This window comes from Echinops telfairi, unplaced genomic scaffold (genome assembly GCF_000313985.2).
Source record: "Echinops telfairi isolate 266 unplaced genomic scaffold, ASM31398v2 ScPeMD7_7475;HRSCAF=8513, whole genome shotgun sequence".
Classification (NCBI taxonomy): Eukaryota; Metazoa; Chordata; class Mammalia; order Afrosoricida; family Tenrecidae; genus Echinops; species Echinops telfairi.
The window spans coordinates 15863171-15881708 of record NW_022111379.1 but is presented as its reverse complement, the minus strand read 5'-3'; the positions used below and the strand labels follow the sequence as shown (position 1 = coordinate 15881708).

At 42.6% G+C, this 18538-nt stretch overlaps 1 pseudogene; it reads right to left on the bottom strand.

Moving 5' to 3' along the window:
• Positions 1-260: 260 nt before the first annotated feature.
• LOC115867904 lies at positions 261-647 on the bottom strand (annotated as a pseudogene).
• Positions 648-18538: the final 17891 nt, after the last annotated feature.

The following is an 18538-nucleotide window of genomic DNA, read 5'->3' as shown; positions in this document are numbered from 1 at the left end:
ACATCACCTGCAAGCAAATTTTTGCAGAAGATAATTCAACAATGATTTCAGCAATATGTTGCTAGAGATCTTCCAGAAATTCAAGCTGGATTCAAAAGAGGAGACGAAATGAGGGATGTCATTGGTGACAGCAGATGGATCTTGGGTTGTTTTTTTAAAAAAATTTTATAGTTTATTAATTCTCTGGTGAAAAATCCACATAACCAGTGCAGATCACATCACCGTAGACTCTTTATTCTTTCTGTTATCCAATCTCCAGCTCACTTTTTGCCAGCACCAATGTTGGCCTTTGCAGTGCTCTGACCTTCTTCATTCTGCTCTTGCGTCCCTTGTGCTGTTTTCTTGAGGTCTTTTTCTTCTCAGACAGGCCATGTCTTTCTGTGTTTAGGTTCATTTTTCTTTGCATAATTCAAAGAATCATAACTCATGCCGAAGCCAGTAATCTTGCCACCACCAAAATGGGTCCTAAATCCAAGTAAAAAATGACATCTGGTGTGGTCTTGTACATTTTGACTAGTTTTTCACGAATTTCTGTCTTAGGCACTGTTGTTTTCCCAGGGTGAAGGACATCAATGACCATTTGTTTTCGCTGAAGTAGTCGGTTGGTCATGAACTTCCTGGTCCGGATGGTTACTGTGTCCTTCATGATAGCATAAAACGCTCAAGCAGCCAGCAGATCTTGGTTGAAAGTTGAGAAGACTAGAAGGATGTTTGCTTGCATTTTATTGACTATATGAAGGCATTCAACTATATGGAATCATAACAAATGAATGATAGCATTGAGAAGAATGGGAATTACTGAACACTTCATTGTGCCCATGTAGAACCTGCACATGGACCAGGAGGCAGTCATTTGAATAGAAGGGGATACTGTGTGGTTTAAAATCAGGAAAGGTATTCATCAGGGCTGTGTTCTTTCAACATACTTCTTCAATCTGTATGTTGAGCAAGTAATCAAAGAAGGGGGACTATCTGAACAATAATGAGGCATCAGAATTGGAGGAAGGCTTATTAACAACCTGCAATGTGCTTATGGAAAGGGAGGAGAACTTGAATCACTTGCTAATGAGGAGCCAAGACTGCAACCTTCAGTATGGATAGCAACTCAATGTAATGAAAACCAAAAATCCTCACAATTTGAGAATAGGTAACAATATGATAAATGGAGACCAGACCGAAGTTGTCAAGGATTTTATCTTACTTGGATCCACAATCAATGCTCATGGAAGCAGCAGTCAAGAGATCAAATGATGCACATTATATTGAGTAAATCTGATGTACAAGACCTCTTTAAAGTATTGAAAAGCAAGGCCGTTGCTTTGAGGACAAAGATGTACCTGACTCAAGCCATGGTATTTTCAATTGCCTTAAATGCATGTGAAAGTTGGACATTGGAGAAGGGAGGGAGGGGGAAAACTAGCAAACGATATTGAGGGCTAAAGTAGAGGGCAAATGTTTTGAGATTGATGAGGGCAACAGGTGTACATAGGTACTTGACTCAATGGATGTATGGACTGTGATAAGAAATGTATGAGCCCTCAATAAAATAAATAAAATAAATTTAAAAAAGAATATTGAGGGTAACAAATGTACAAATGTGCATTATATAATTGATGTATGTATGGATTGTGATGAGTTGTATGAGCCCCCAATTTAAAAAAATAAAAATAAAAAAAGAAAGTTGGACATTGAATAAGGAAGACCAAAGAGGAATTGATGCATTTGAATTATGGTGCTGGAGGAGAATATTGAAAGTACCATGGACTGCCAAAAGAACAAACATCTGTCTTGGAAGACGTATAGCCAGAAAGCTCCTTAGAAGCAACTTCATCTCATTTACTTTGGACTTGTTTTCAGGAGAGATCAGTCCCTGGAAAAGGACATCTTGCATGGTAGGGTAGCAGGACAGAAAAAAATTAGCAAGACCCTCAAAGAGATGGATTGACATAATGGCTGCAATAATGGGCTCAAACATAGAAACAATTGTGAAGATGGTGCAGGACCAGGAAGTGTTTCATTCGGTTGCACATAGTGTTGCTTTGAGTTGGCATGAACTTGAGGGCACCTAACAAGAACTAAATAATTATTTTGAAGTTGGAAGTGAAGTGGGGCATCTTTCTGTTTCTTTGTCTCTTTCTGTTGTCAACCACTGGTTACGGGTACGCGAGGTTTCTCTGCAGTAGAGTCCCAGTATCCACGCTCTATCTTCTGAAGGCCTAGCTATGTTTGCAGTGGTGGGAGCAGTGATGGCTTCTCTTTTGAAACCAATGAGGGCCTCAGAGGTGCTGGTTCCTGGTAGCTCCTTATGTAGGTTGAATCTTGATGATTTGGGAGTCATTCCTGGAAGTTCAAAACCTATATATGCCTTACAAACACTTCTTTAAATTTCAAACACTTCTTTGAATTCCTTCTTGCTGGAGTAGTTTCTGTTCTACACTGAACTCTGCCTGATACAACTTATTTTGGCCTCCATTCCTAGCTGTACGTTTGCCCAGGTGCTCAGTGTCTCTTGGGAAAGAACACTTTCATTTGGCACTTACACATCATGTTGCCCCTTTCCCCCCTCCTGTAGACAATTCTCTTGTTAATACCATGATCCTTCCAGCTACCAAGTTAGCTTCTTAAGGACAAAGGCCATATTATACTTTAAAAAAATGTCTTCACCAGAACATCTAAAGAAAGAAGAAAATGGAAGGAAATCCTTCCAACTCCACAAACCATCAATTTTCTGATTGGTGCTCATCCCCAAACTGTGTGTCCTACTTACATGAACCACTACCTGCCTGTCTTACACATTGGTTATTTAATACATCCTTGCTGAATGAAGAAAGAATCATTTCTCAAAAGAAAGGCCAAAGACAAATCGATGTATATGGATTATGGTGTTGGGGAAGACTATTGAGTACACGAGGGACTTCCAGAAGAAAGAAAAACCTGCCTTGAAAGGGGTAACAACCAAGTGTTCCTTAAAAGGGAGGATAGTGGGGCTTCCCCTCATGTCCTTTGAATGTGTTGTTAGCAGGGACTAGTCCTTGAAGAAGGACACCATGTTTCGTAGAGTAGAAAGTCACTGAAAGAGAAGAAGCCCCTCACCAAAATGGGTTGGCTGCAACCACGGCCTCCTGGATAGCAACCATTGTGAGGAGGGCACCGGACTAGGTAGCATTTCCTTCTGTTGGACGTGGGTAACTGCCTAATAGACATGTCAGGGAGTGAGGTTGTGTTAGTCTGGGTAGACTAGAGAAACTAATCATAAACACACACATGTATATAAGGAAGAGATTTATATACAAGAGGAATTGAACATTGAGAAAACATCCCAACCCAGTCCAGCCCAAGGCCATAAATCTGATGTTAGCCCATATGTCTGATACCAATATAAAGTCCTCTTCAGACTCATGAAACACATGCAATGAAGCCAAATGCAGGACGATCACAAGCCAGTGGGTAGAAAGTCTTTGGGTCCAGTGGCGTTGTAAGCATCTCAGTGCTGGCAGGGGTCTCTCTGTGGCTTCTTCAGCTTCCGAGGTCTAGTTGTGTCCATGTGGCTTGTCTTCTGCAGTGTCTCCCAGGGAGTAGCAGAGAGAGAGAGAGAGGCGTCTTCCGACCCCAAGGAGGAAGTACCAGATTTCCCGGAATTCTCAGGAGAAAGGCCATGTCCACACAGAAGTCTCATTGGCTATCTCCAATTGACAGCCTAGACCCCATCCCTACACTCTTAATTCTTAAATTGGCACTCTTAAATTGACTACCACAGAGGTCTTCCTTGGCCTTGTCCCCCACTCCACCCCCCAGGACAAAGACGTAGGAAAGGAAAAGGAAGTTCGAGTGACTTAATCTTGCTTCAGGGAGTTCAGAGTCATCACCTATAGTGGAAACTGATGGTAAGTAGCTGATTAACCTTGGACATGCCACCCAATTCCCGGTCCAGTTCTGCCTGGCTGGAGGCTCTTCTGTTTTGCTCCCTTTTGAAGCATGTTTCTCTGCCCCCAAATTTGCCTCGCTTTATCTGGTGTCCAGTTCATTTCTGACTTGCAAGTGTCAAGGGAATATCCCTCAAGAGCAACACACACTAGGGTATTCTCCGAAACGGAGCTCCGTGAAGTCCCTCATTGTTCTCCAGGGAACTCATGCATATCTGCCATTATGTCACTTCTGAAACATGGAGAAAAGGAGGACTCCATTCAGAATGACTGACAAGGGAAGGACAACATGTTCCCGAGTCAGACAAGTTAATCTTAGAGTTTGCTCACCAAGAGTTCTTTGGGAAATAGAGAAAAACATAAACACTGCCTCAAATTCTATATGATCACAGATATAAATATATGTTTCAGAACTGCATGGAGCAGTTAGGGAAATGACTACTGACAACAGCGTGCTCACCAAGCGTCACGAGGAACCAGAAGGGACAGCAGGAAGCAGGCAAACCCAAAACAGAAGCAATCGCTAAGTTCGATTGAAACCTTCAAACATGTATTGAGTGTCCAGGGTGTGCTAAGGCACTGATCTCCTTTAATCTACACTTGATGATGTACCATCAAGTCCACATGCAGAGGAGGATACGGAGGATCAGAGAAGTTACAGAAGTTGTCTGAAGCCACACAGCTGTTTCCTCCACCACCTCGGCCAGAGCCTCTCCATGGTAATCGATGATGATAGACATTGTTGGTTTTTCCCCATGAAAAACAGACTTCAGGCCTGCACAGCTCTGGATTCAGTCTCATGCTGAAGTCCCCCATATACTCACACATTCATCCACTCCATCAGTGAGTCTTCATTGAGTGCCACTCGAGTGCTCTTGCCACCCCTGGAGATCCTGAACGAGAAAAATGTGCTCACTCCACCTCCAGACGCTGACCCTCTCTGAGAAAAGACGAGAAACCCACAACAAGGTACAACCCAGAGCAGCAGGGATCAAGTGCCCAAAGAGAGCGTGTGAGCTCCCCCAATACTCTGTTAAATTTATTTTTCAAGCAAAGAGAAGCTTAAATCTATTAGGGGCACTGAGATATAATTTTTAAAATCACCAGACTGGAACAACTGTCTATCCTAAAATCATCATCTTAATTCATAGCCCACTCCACAATATAGCTAACATTTTGAGATGCATTCACATAGTAGATATATGTGTGTGTGCTTTGAGTATGAAATATTTTAAAAATAATGTTGATAATAATTTTGAAACTTTGATTTTAAAATTATTTGGCAAATAATAACTCATTTTAAATCATAATCGATTCATTTTCTGGCTATGCGATGCCACCCAGGAATTTTAAAGAAAGAAAAATCTAACTTACAAATTATTTTAAAATATATATATATTTTTTTACATCATTTTATTATGGGCTCATACAACTCTTATCACAATCCATACATACATCAATTGTGTAAAGCACATTTGTACATTCATTGCCCTCATCATTCTCAAAACATTTGCTCTTCACCTAAGCCCCTGGCATCAGCTCCTCATTTTTCCCCTCCTTCCCCACTCCCTCTTCCCTCATGAACCCTTGATAATTTATAAATTATTATTTTGTCATATCTTGCCCTGTCCGACATCTCCCTTCACCCACTTTTCTGTTGTCTGTCCCCCAGGGAGGAGGGCACATGTAGATCCTTGTAATCTAATTGGCTCTCCCTTTCTAACTCACCCTCCCTCTACCCTCCCAGTATCGCCACTCACACCACTGGTCCTGGAGGGATCATCCACCCTGGATTCCCTGCGTTTCCAGTTCCTATCTGTAACAGTGTACATCCTCTGGTCTAGCCAGATTTGTAAGATAGAATTGGGATCATGAGAGTGGGGGGGAGGGGGGGAAGCATTTAGGAACTAGAGGAAAGTTGTATGTTTCCTCATTGCTACAGCGCACCCTGACTGGCTCGTCTCCTCCCCAAGACCCTTCTGTATGGGGAAGTCCAGTGGCCTACAAATGGCTTTGGGTCTCCACTCCGCACTCGCCCCCTCATTCACAGTGATAGGATTTTTTGTTCTGATGATGCCTGACACCTGATCCCTTGGACACCTCGTGATCGCACAGGCTGATGTACTTCTTCCATGTTGGCTTTGTTGCTTCTGAGCTAGATGGCTGCTTGTTTACCTTCAAGCCTTTAAGACCCCAGACGCTATATCTTTTGATAGCCGGGCACCATCACCTTTCTTCACCGCATTTGCTTATTCACCCACTTTGTCTTCAACGGTTGTGTCGGGAAGGTGAGCATCATAGAATGCCAATTTAATAGAAGAAAGTATTCTTGCATTGAGGGAGTACTTGAGTGGAGGCCCAATGTCCTTCTGGTACCTTAATACTAAACCTATAAATATATGCACATAGACCTATTTCTTCCCATCTCATATATAAATATATTTGCATATGTACATGCCTTTATTTAGACTTCTATAAATGCCCTTTGCCTCCTAGCTCTTTCCTCTATTTCCTTTGACTTTCCTCTTGTCCCATTATCATGCTCAATCTTCATTTAGGTTTCAGTAATTCCTCTTGGTTACATTACCCTTGATCACGCCCTACCAGGCCTCCTACACCCTCCTCACCAATGATTTGGATCACTTGTTGTTCCCTTTGAAAATTATGATATAGTGTAGCTATTTAATTTGGCACACAATAATTTTGATTTGATTTTATAATCACAAGTCAATAAAGGTGTTTTAAGGTCTTAATAGTTTTATAGATTCTTGGAGAGGGGTGTGGGGAAACAAACCTAGGGTCTATCTAGAATGCCCATAGATCAAAGCAATGTGGATTTGGTCTACAGACACACTCACTGACGTCGAGTCAACATAGGGACCCCATAGAGCAGAGTAGTCCTATTCCTTCAGGTTTCCAATTTCATCTTTCTCCTGTGGAGCAACTGGTGGGTTCAAACTGCTGGCCTTGAGCTTGAGCTTGCCCTTGAAACAACTGTCCAGAATGTAACACCACTCAACCACAAGGCTCCTATAGGTTTGGTCTAGTCAATAGAAATTAGAGAAATAATTGAATATATATATTCAAATAATTGAATATATATATATAAAACCAAACTCGCTGCCATGGAGTCAGTGCTGACTCATGATGACCCCTTGTGGGTTTCCGAGACTGTAACTGTTTACAGGAGTAGATAGCCTAGTCTTTCTCCCTCAGAAGCTGCTAGTGATTTTGAACTGTTGACCATGAAGATTGCAGCTCAGTAAGCAATTACTACACCACAATCTCTATATGTGTGTATGTATGTGAGTGTCTTTGTGTGTGTGGAAAGTTCCTCTATTCCAATATTCTTCCTCCACTGAGAATCACACAAAAGGCAAGAGCCAAAAAAAAGCATTACAATTTCCACCAAAATCAGTCCTTCCATTTGTCTCCTGTTCTGGTAGTGATTAAGGAGTGGTGCTACTGAGAAGCAGGGCAGACACGGTAGCCATTGAGGAGTCTTTGAAGATCTAGGGCCCCTAAGAAGTTCGAATACTCACGATGAAGGAAATAATGGACATTGCATGGTCATTACTCAACGATCTGTTCCAAACTCCCAACAACATGACTGCAGACCTTTCACCACCCTTTGTGCCTACACTCCCCACCAAATTTGGTTCCTATAACCAAGTTGCTGCTGAATTGGATTGGATACATAATGACCTTGCATATAACATCAACCTTGTCTTGTCTGCTCCATTTTCATAAGTTTGGGCGCATTTGAGAGTCCATTGCTGTGGGTGGATCTCTCTCACTAATCTCTGAACACCTTCGGGACAACCCTATGGCTACTCTCAACCAGGGGTGCAGGACAGGATGTCTCAAAATACTCTCTATCTAGTACAGCCGGGAGATGAGAGAGGAAGAGAATGGGCTAGGCCCCGAAGATCAAGGCTCCTGAGTCTCCATCTACTGCGCGGTCCGAGCTGTGCTGGTTTGTGAGCTTGGGAGTTGGGTGATGAGAGCTGAAGTAGGAGACAAATTCCAGGCACAGTTTCTACCCTGAAGGGGGCCATCTTTTAGTTGGGGAGATGCATGAAAAGATTGAACACCACCACCAACTACAATTCTGAGCTGAGTGATGCCTAGATCGTCCAAATGGTTAACACACTGGCTGCTAACCAATGTTTGAGGGTTCAAGAGACACCTTAGAAGAAAGCCCTGGTGTTGTACTCCCAAACAGTGAGCCAGTTCGACTCTGACACACACGGGGACCCTAGGAGTGGCAATCAATTCAAGGGCAACTGGGTTGGGCACATTTGTGCTGAGAGGAAAGGGAGGGTGACACTGGCAACGATGGCAATTGAACCAGACCAGGTTTTCCCCTTCTGGGGCAGACCATTTATCGGCCCTGTCGAATCGCTCAGCTTCTCCAAGTTCCTGTCTTGCTTTAGTCTCTTGCCTCTCTTCCCCTCCCAGAGATATTGGCAGGCTTCTTTAGTCATTTGTGTTTCTTTATATTATCAAGGCCAGAGGTATATCTTCTCTGATAGATAATGGCCCTCAGTTAAGACTAGCAAAAGCTATTTTGCTTGATGTATTAGCGCCCTATTTTAGAATAATCCTATTCCCTTGATTCTTTAGTATTTACAATTTTTGTAAGTACCGATTATATTTTCTAAGTCAAAGTGGGGTAAAATTAGTGCATTGTATCCTGTTGTTGCCGCTTTCTGGAGTAGTCAGTCTTACATATTTGAACAATACCACCCTGGTGTAATTTTAAAAGGTAAGAGCTTGATTCTTTTAAAAACACTTAGACGGGCAGTGTGAGCTCTCTCCGAGGATCCTCGCATTAGGAGTGTTTTACATATATCACACAAAAGGAAAATGTGTTTGGAGGGGATGGGGCTCATCCGAGCTGAGAGCTGGACCTGCTGAATTGTGGCAAATGGGCCCGTTTCTGCCAGCTGCACATCGCCAGCCAGGGTGACATTTAAGGCATCTTCCTTAATGGAAGTGGGGCTTGGGCAGAGAGAAGGAGGCTCCGGACCTATTTACTGATGGAGGCATGTCAAAAGTTGAAGCCAATGGAAGCAGTGGCCTTCCCAGGCGTCCTCAGACTAATGAAGACCAAGTCTTTCCCACATGGTCCTTACCAACAGCCCACGTGTGCGCTGGATGGTCTAAAGTACACGCAGCGAATATTGACCTGCACAGAAGTAAATCATGGCTGTAAGGATTCTGATAGTTCACTGGAGGCAGAGACAGATGTGAGCTGGAATAGTCCAGAAAGACTTCCTGGAGGAGAGGGACTTCAACAGGGGTAGAAAGGTGACCAGGATTTAGATGGGCAGAGCAGAGGACAGAGAACTGGACCATGTGCTATACCTGCTCAGATCCCAAATCTGACTTTTGCTCGGCTTCGAGAAACCATCCACTTGGGAACTTCTTAGCTGCCAGCTCCTTGCCTTTAGGTCAGATCACTAACATGGCTGGGTTTTTATCTGTGGGTCACAGTGTCTTCTCCACGCCCTTTTTGGAATCTTAAAGACAAACAAAAACTTCAAAGCACACAGGATATTGTAATAAATGCTCACATACAAGTCACCCAGAACAGGAAAATATATGAACAGCTTATCATATTTATTCAGATTCTTATCTAATAAGATGAATTTTATATAGATTCCCCTATGTCTTCCCCAACCTCATCCCTCAATCACACTAACACATTTGATTTGTATCCACTTATGCTTTTTTAATGTATGTGTGTGTGGTATTGACCTTTTTCAAAGATTATCTCCCTGGATTTTTTTTTTGAAAACAGAGTGGGTGCTGCAAGTATCAAACTCTGAAAGGTAGATCTATCTGAGTGATGAGAGGACAGAGGAGGCTAGGAAGGTGGGGCCCCTTGATTAATAACAAGTGTCCCTTGTTGTTTCTTTGAATAAAAGCTCACACAGCGATTGAGGCGGTAGCATTAGGAAGAAATTCAGAATCTTGCTGTGTGTGTTTACTACTTCTTAGTGATTTTGACGAAGTGCTGCAAGAAGAGGTTCGTACAGGTAATCTTGAAGCAGAGAAAAGAGGAAGACTGAGCATGAGAAACACTGGCCTCTCAAGCCTTCCCACCTCTCATCCTGACAACACGGGCTTTTCACATGCAAGCTGATGTCAGAATTGCCTTGAGCAGAGGCCAGTCGATCAAAGGACAAGGACTGGGCATACTTGGAGGCAAGAGTTCTAAGAATTGTAGACTGAGTCCTGATGAGACTTTGGCTGTGACTATGGGAGCTTACTGGAAACAGAGGAATTGTATTGCCTCTTAGCAAATCACCCAGCTTCTGAACTTTTATTGAAGGTACAATCTTTAAGTAAGGCATCGCAGCCCAAGACTATTCCTCTTAAGTTCCACCGTAGATGTGTCCCCAAGGATGAAAACTCGGGAGATCCTCCAAGAGATCTAAGCACTGCCAGATGACCTAACCTCTCATCTCACCGTGCTTTCAGCACAAGAATCCCAGGATATGTGTGGTGTTGACCATTGAACAATGATTATTGTCTGTGTATTCATGCGTATTTACCTTTTTCTGAATGAGAGTTTTTATCCTATTTGGGTGGTTTGGAGATGGAGACTATATTGTAGTCCTTCATCACGGGAGCATAACTGCTGCTTCCTGGGTATCAGACAGTTCGGCCCTGCTCCTCCATCACCTTTATGAATTTTTGTGACTCCTTCTCCCCCGTAGATACTGAACAATAGCATCTACTTCCACCATATTGGACCTGATGTACAGGAATGCTATAACTGAATGAGATTTTGTTATCTCCTTATGAAAGGGCTTACTACATTTCATGTAGTTCATGATTTTGTTGTTGCTGCTGTGGGTTTTAAATAGAATCCATGAGTACTTAAAAGGGGTGGACTACAGTAAACCATACTGGTTGCTGTGTGTGGCTTGTAATAGTCCTCATGTAGGATGTTCTTGATGTCATCCCATAGCTTGTCAGGTCTCCTGGCATTTGTGTTCAATGAGTCAAATCTACTCGGGAGATGTTCTTGACATTCAAGTGGGATCTACTCAAGGTCATAGCTTGGCTCTCTTGGATTTGTCTTACTGTTCTTCAACTTGAATGTACAGATTAGCAATTGAGGGTGTGTACTACAGTCAGCCCCTGGCCTCTTTTTGGCTGCTCCTAGTGAGCTTTTCCATGGTCTCTTTCCACAGATGCAGTCACTTTCCCTTCTGTGGAACCCATTTTCTTTCTCACGGGTTATGTGGTTGAAAGGGTGTTTGCCAGGGGAAGAAGTTGCTGGTCTCGTAAGCGGCTATCATGCAATCTCCAGCTTTGTTTTTTATCACCGAGGCATATTTTCCAACTACTGTTCCTCCCCCTTTGTTTCCAACGTTTGCATTCCAAATACCAAGAATAATCAATTCACCTTACATGCATGTTGGATCGATTTCAGGTTGAAGCTGTGGTGGAATTTTTCGATGTCTTCATCACTAGCTTTATTGGTTGGTGCATAAATCTGAACCATAGCTTCATTGACTGGATTTCCTTGTATGTGTACAGATATTATTTTATCACAGGCAGCACTGCAAGACAGATCTTGAGTTTGTCAGTATTGGCATAGTAAATCATATAACTGATCGAGAATGGCCAATATCAGTCCATTTGAGCTCATAAATGTCTAGAATATCAATCTTTATGCATCCGATGTCATATTTGATGACTTGCTATTTTCCTAGATTCATATTTTGTATATCCCTTGTTTGGGTTATTAATTAATATCTGTAGCCATTTCTTTTCATTTTGAGTCACACCCCATCAGCCATCATCCGAAAGCTTTCCTTCATCTGCATCACTGTGATGAACCCCACTTTGAGAAGACTGCCCTGGCCCCATCATATCAGGAGTACCTTCCAACCTCACTTGTTGGCAATGTAGCCGACAGTGTTATGCTTGTATTCTTAAGGTTTCCAGTGGCCAAACAACAACAACGCAAGAACCTGTTTAGGTGATATCAAGGTGAAAGAGCTGAAGAAAAATTTAAGCCTCGAGTTGCAATTACACAGGAAGCAACTAAAGAACCCTAAAACACCTAGCTGTCACCAAACCATTGAAAGAGGTAGCTTATGATCCAGGGAACCAATGGTACTGAAGGAAGAAGTCCAAGCTGCATCAAAACCATTAGCGACAAACAACAGTTCAGGAATTGAACTAGAGCAAATTGAAAAGTTTCAACCAGCTGATGAAGCACTGGTAGCACTCACTCACTAGGCCAAGAACTTTGGAAGACTGCTACATGGCCAACTGACTAGAAAGTCCCCATTACAAAGAAGCGACCGACAGAATGCAGATATTATTAAACAATATCATTAATATTACAGGTGAGGAGAATTTTCCTGCAGATCATCCAAAAATGGTTGCAGCAATATATTGATAGAGAGCTGCCAAAATTTTAAGGTGGATTCATAAGAGAAAGGGGGATCCAATCACAATGACCTATCTATAAACTCCTCCCAGGGGGATGGACAACAGACAAGGAGGTAAAGGGAGACATTGGACAGTGCAAGACATTAAAAAATAATAATAATTTATAAATTATCAAGGGTTCATGAGGGAGAGAGGAGGAGGAAGGGGAAAAATGAGGAGCTTTGAAAACCATGGCAACATATGTACAAATGTGCTTAACACAATGGATGGATGGATTATGATAAGAGTTGTATGAGCCCCCAATAAAATTATTTATATATATAGAAAGAATAGACCGAGGATACATTTAAACTTGTATATCTGTTTACAAAAATGAGAGTTGTTAAGTCAATCTAGAGACATTTTGAAGAGGAGGTATTTTTTTATATTGTGTAATGAGCTTACTCTAAAATTTAACTTGGTCAAGTAATAAATGACATTGTTACTAAAAAAAGAAGACGAAGGCATGGAATGAGGGCTATCATTACGGACATCAGATCGATATTGGCAGAAAGAGGGTTACTTGTGTTTTATTGACTACACAAAGGCCTTTGATGCTGCGGATGAATCATAGCAAACTATGATAACTTTGAGAAGAATGGGAACTGTAGAACATTCCATTGTGCTCATGTGGAATGTGTACATGGATTAGAGGCAGCCATTTGAACAGAACCAGGGAATGCTGCATGGTTTAAAATCAGGGAAGGTGTGCACCAGGGCTGTACTCCTTCACCATAGTCTTTCAGTCTGTGTACTAAGCAAGTCATCTGAGATGGAGGATCTCAAGAAGAACTAGGCACCACGACTGGAGGAAGGCTTATTAGCAACCTGGGGTATGCAGATGACACAACCTTGCTTGCTGAAAGCGAGAAGGGCTCGAAGCACTTCTTCTTCCTCTTCTTTTTTTTTATAGTAACAATGTCATTTATTACTCGACCAAGCTAAGATCAAAGTCTTCAGTCCGGGTGGCTGCTCCATGTACAGACAACCAAAAGTCTCATAACTGAACCAATAGAGAGCATTATGATCAACAGAGACAAGTCAAAGGTGTCAAGGGTTCCATCTTGCCTGGACCCACAGTCAGTGCTCATGGAAGCAGCAGCCAAGAAACGAAATGATGTAGTGCGTGGAGCAAATCCGCTGCCTAAACGTCTTTAAAGTGTCCAAGAGCAAGGATATCATTCGGAGGACTGAGTAGTACCTGACCCAAGCCATGTCATTTTCTTTTTTGTGTTTTATTTTTTAATTTTTTTGTTTTATTTTTAAATCATTTTATTAAGGGCTCATACAACTCTTATCACAATCCATACATACATCAATTATGTAAAACACATTTGTACATTCATTGCCCTCAGCATTCTCAAAACATTTCCTCTCCACTTAAGCCCCTGGCATCAGGTCCTCATTTTTCCCTCTCCCTCCCTGCTCCCCCCTCCCTCATGAGCCCTTGATAATTTATTAATTATTATTTGTCATATCTTGCCCTGTCTGATGTCTCCCTTCACCCATTTTTCTGTTGTCCGTCCCCCAGGGAGGAGGTCACATGTAGATCCTTGTCATCGGTTCCCCCTTTCCAACCCACCCTCCCTCTCCACTCCCAGTATCCCACTCACACCATTGGTCCTGAAGGGATCATCCGCCCTGGATTCCCTGTGTTTCCAGTTCCTATCTGTACCAGTGTACACCCTCTGGTCTAGTCAGACTTGCAAGGTAGAATTCGAATCATGATAGTGGGGGTGGGAGTGGGAAGCATTTAGGAACTAGAGGAAAGTTGTATGTTTCATCGTTGCTACATCGCACCCTGACTGGCTGGTCTCCTCCCCAAGCCCCCTCTGCAAGAGGATGTCCAGCGGCCTACAAATGAAGCCATGTCATTTTCAATGGCATTATATGCATGTGAAAGTTGGACGCTGAATAAGGAAGACCAAGAAAGAACTGATTGGTCTGGATGACGGTGCTGGTGAGGAATATTGAAAGCACCGCGGACTGCCAGAAGAACAAACAGCTCATCTTGGGAGAAGTGCAGACAGATTTTTAAGCAAGGATGATGACGCTCGATCTTGAGTACTTTGGACATGGTGACAGGAGAGACCGGGCCCTGGAAAAGAACACCGTGCTTGCCATTGTTGTTAGGAGTCACCAACTTGGTTCTGACCCACAGGAATCCTGTGCACAACAGAAGGAGACTCTCTCCGGCCCTGCACCAGCCTCACAATTGTTCCTCTGCTTGCACCCAGGGTCGATCCAGCTCCTTGAGGGCCTTCCTCTTTGTCCCGCCCCTCTGCCATCCTTCTCTGGGACCTGGTCTCTCTTGACAACATGTCCAAAGTATGTAAGATTAAGTCTTGCTATCCTTGTTTTGAAGGAGCGCTCTGGCCATACTTCTTCCAAGATGGATCAATTGGTCCTTTTAGTGGTTCATGCTACTTTCAATATGCTTCGAATGCATCCATTCTTTTTCTTTGGTCTTCCTTACTCGATATCCCACTTTCATATGCACATGAGGCAATTGAAAATATCGTGGCTTGGGTCAGGAGCACCTTAGTCCTCAAAGTAATATCTTCGCTTTTCAGTACTCTGAAGAGGTCTTATGCCGTAGATTTACCTAATGCAACACATACATCTTTTTATCTTGATGGCTGTTTCCCTGAGCATTGATTGTGGGTCCAAGCAAGACAAAATCCTTGACACTTTTAATCTTCTCTTCGTTTTTCATGACGGTACCTGCTGGACAATTGCGAGAATTTGGGTCTTCTTGACATTGAGTTGTAATCTGCAGTGAAGACTGCCATCTTTGATCTTCATCAGCAGGTGCTTCTTCAAGTCCTCTCACTTCCAGCAAGCAAGGTTGTGTCATCTGCACACCGCAGGTTGTTAGTAAACCTTCCTCCAACTTGATGCCGCATTCTTCTTCATATAATCCAGCTTCTCTGATGATTTGCACAGCCTACAGTTTGCATCCATATGGTGAGAGGATACAACCCTTCTGCACACCTTTCCTGATTTTAAACATCATCTTTGGAAAACCAAAAGCCAGTGAAAACCAGGAACACCCTCAACAACAGAGACTGACACAGCAGCTGCCGCAATGGTCTCCCACGTAACGGCAGAACTACTAAATCGACACACGGTTTCATTCTCAATTCCTTCTAGCACACCTTCCTGGATAGGAGGGACTCATATCAAACCGAACGCACTGGAGTCGAGTCAATGTTGACACGATCAGACAGAGTGACCGCCCTGCGGGGTTCTGAGACGGTCACTCCGCACGGGTGTAGAAAGCCTCTTCTTGCTCCCACGGAGAGGCTGGTGGTTTCAAATCACTGAACTTGTGGTTACTGGCCCAACACAGAGCCAACCCATTACACCATCAGAGCTCTTGCCTTGTAAAGACTAGAAAGCTAAAATCTCCGTCTTTAAGACTTTCTTGCAATTAAGGTGCTGGCTGAAGATTAGTTCCCACCAATTAGGTGCACTCACTGTGACTTGTGGAAGACAGCAATGAGGCAGAACCCATCTTCCATCTGTGTGGGGCTCTATTTTGCTGAAAAGCAATGCGGTAGATACATTCTGGTTGAGTATCCACTGTGGGTGAAGGACATTTGCAAGGATGGCCCCTTGATGATGTTGGATGTCTAGACAGATGCAACAGTGGTTCAAAATATAAACTTCCTGATTCTTAGAGTCTAGCTATGGCTGTCTGGTGAGTCCTATAACTCCCTGGTGGCCTCCTGGTACCCCACCTCACTGTTTGTGTTACAGGAGGTAGCATCTGGACTATGGTGTTCAGAGATTCAGCTCACGGCTTGCTCTTCCAACCCTTCGGAGATTTCGTAAACACCTTAATTCCCTGTATCAAATACCTAATGTGGATTTGGTTTCCTAAACCCTGACTGATACCATGACCTTTACCCCCAACTTCCTTCTTCTGTGTGGAGCCCCGGATTCGTTCTGGTGTTCCCCTTTCTCCCCATCCCCCACACGTCTCAATGATCTCAACCAATCTTGGTAGTTCCATCCCCCTTGTTAGAATTGGTTTGGAAAAGGGTACTGGCACAATTCTGGACAATAAAGATCTGAGGAACCTTTACTGAGTTCTTTGCTTTATAATGCAATCCTCTTTCATTGAAGGTTGTTGTGTGTGGTACCTGGGACTGTGACAGTCATGTGCTCAAGAGAGAACTAGGCTGAAGGGAACATATTTAACGTTGCTGAATGAGAAGATAGAGAAATCTAAGCCCTTGATAGCATCTTGATATTGCTGAATTAAATACATCGAATGGCCATATTTACAGAGTTTTGTAATGTTGAGTTAATGGATCTCCTCATGTTAGCCATTTTGAGTTAGAGTTTCTGTTTACTTACATTTAAAAGAGTCTAACTAAAAAAAGTTTTTTTAATTAAAAAAAATAAAAGAGTCTAACTAACAGGGTATCCATAAACAATTATATTTTCTAGTACATCAACGTAAGTATACACCATATCACATTTTAACAATTACTTTAATAAAATGATATGCTGGTAAGTTTCTGCAATCCCTTTTCCCTCTGAATTTTTCCAGATCTACCCACGTTTCCAGATCTCCATGGTGATACATTTAACTACAGTCAACTTATTTAAACACTTGTGTTTCTAGGTTATTTATCTAGAGATGGGGCCATAGGGACATTGGATGTGCGCTTTTTACGTTACGTGAGATATTGCCAAGTTGACCTCCACAATGGTTATATAGTTTAGAGCCCCACTAGCATTGTGTTAAAGTTCCTACTCCTCAATATCATTTGCAGGTATTAGATTTATTTTCTGCTAATCCTATGTATGTGAAATGATCTCTCATTGTGATTTTAATGAGCTCTGCCTTGGTATTATGAGATTGAGCCTTCTAAAATGTCATTTTAGGGTACTTGGGGTTCCTCTTGTGTGAATTACATATGTCTCTATTGGATTATTTGCAGCTCTTTTTTCTAAATGGTAATCTTTTTGTTGTTATACAAGAAGTAAATATCTTCTGCTAGTCCATTGCTTGATTATTGTTGTTTATGGTGCCTTCTACGCCATCAAAGTTATCCATTTACATATCGTTTTCTCCCCAATCTTTGTATTTGCAATCTGTATTTTTGGGTATGTCTTTATGAAAAGTTGTTCCTTACTTTAGGATTATACGTCTATTTTCTTCAAGTTGATTTGAAGTTTAATTTTTAGTAGTTCAATCTTGAATAAATCTGGAATTTAATTTTGGGTGTGGTATAATATAAAACTCTAAAACTCACTGCCTTCGAGTTTTGCTCATTTTCCCCCTTCCTTCCCCGTCCCACTCCCTCCTGACCCCTTCATAATTCATAAATTATTATAGTTTTGTCATAAGTTACACTGTCCGATGTCTCCCTCCGCCCTCTTCTCTGCTGTCCATTCCCCAGGGAGGAGACTATACTTAGATTCTTGTCATTGGTTCCCCCCTTCTACCCCGTATTCCCTTCACCCTTGGCGACAGACCCTAAGGGACAGAGTCGAGTAGCACCGGCCCTGCGGGTTTCCAGACTGCAGCTCTTTACGGAGTAGAAGCCTCATCTTTCCCTAAGGAGCCGGTGATGGTTTCAAACAGCTAACTTCCCGGTTGGCAGCCCAACTTGTGACCGCTATGCCACCAACGCTCCGTGGTATAATAGAGGCATCCAATGTTAGTTTACTCTTTCTATATGGCTATCCAAGTGATCCAACACCCTGTACTAACTAGTCCAGTCCTTCCCCATTACTCTTCGGCGGGACCTCCGTAATACATCACGATCCCAGCAAGCCTGGCTTCGAGCTTTCCCTCCTACACTCCTGCTCTCTCCGTCTCCTCCTGCACCAATACCTGGCTGTCACGAACAGTACGGTTTTATAAGAGTAGTGTTCAGTTAATTTGCTAGCAATCAATTTCTTAAAAATCAATTTCCCATTTTTAATAGCTTCATCGAGTTATAATTTATGTACTATAAAATTCACCCCTTCAAGTGTACCTTGGTGTTCAGACTTGTAGCGTTGTATAATCATGGCTAGGACCCAGTGCTAAAACATTTCCATCTGCCTTGCAAATCTGGCTAGACCAGAGGATGTACATTGGTACAGATGGCGACTTGAAACACAGGGAATCCAGGATACATGACCAGCGGTGA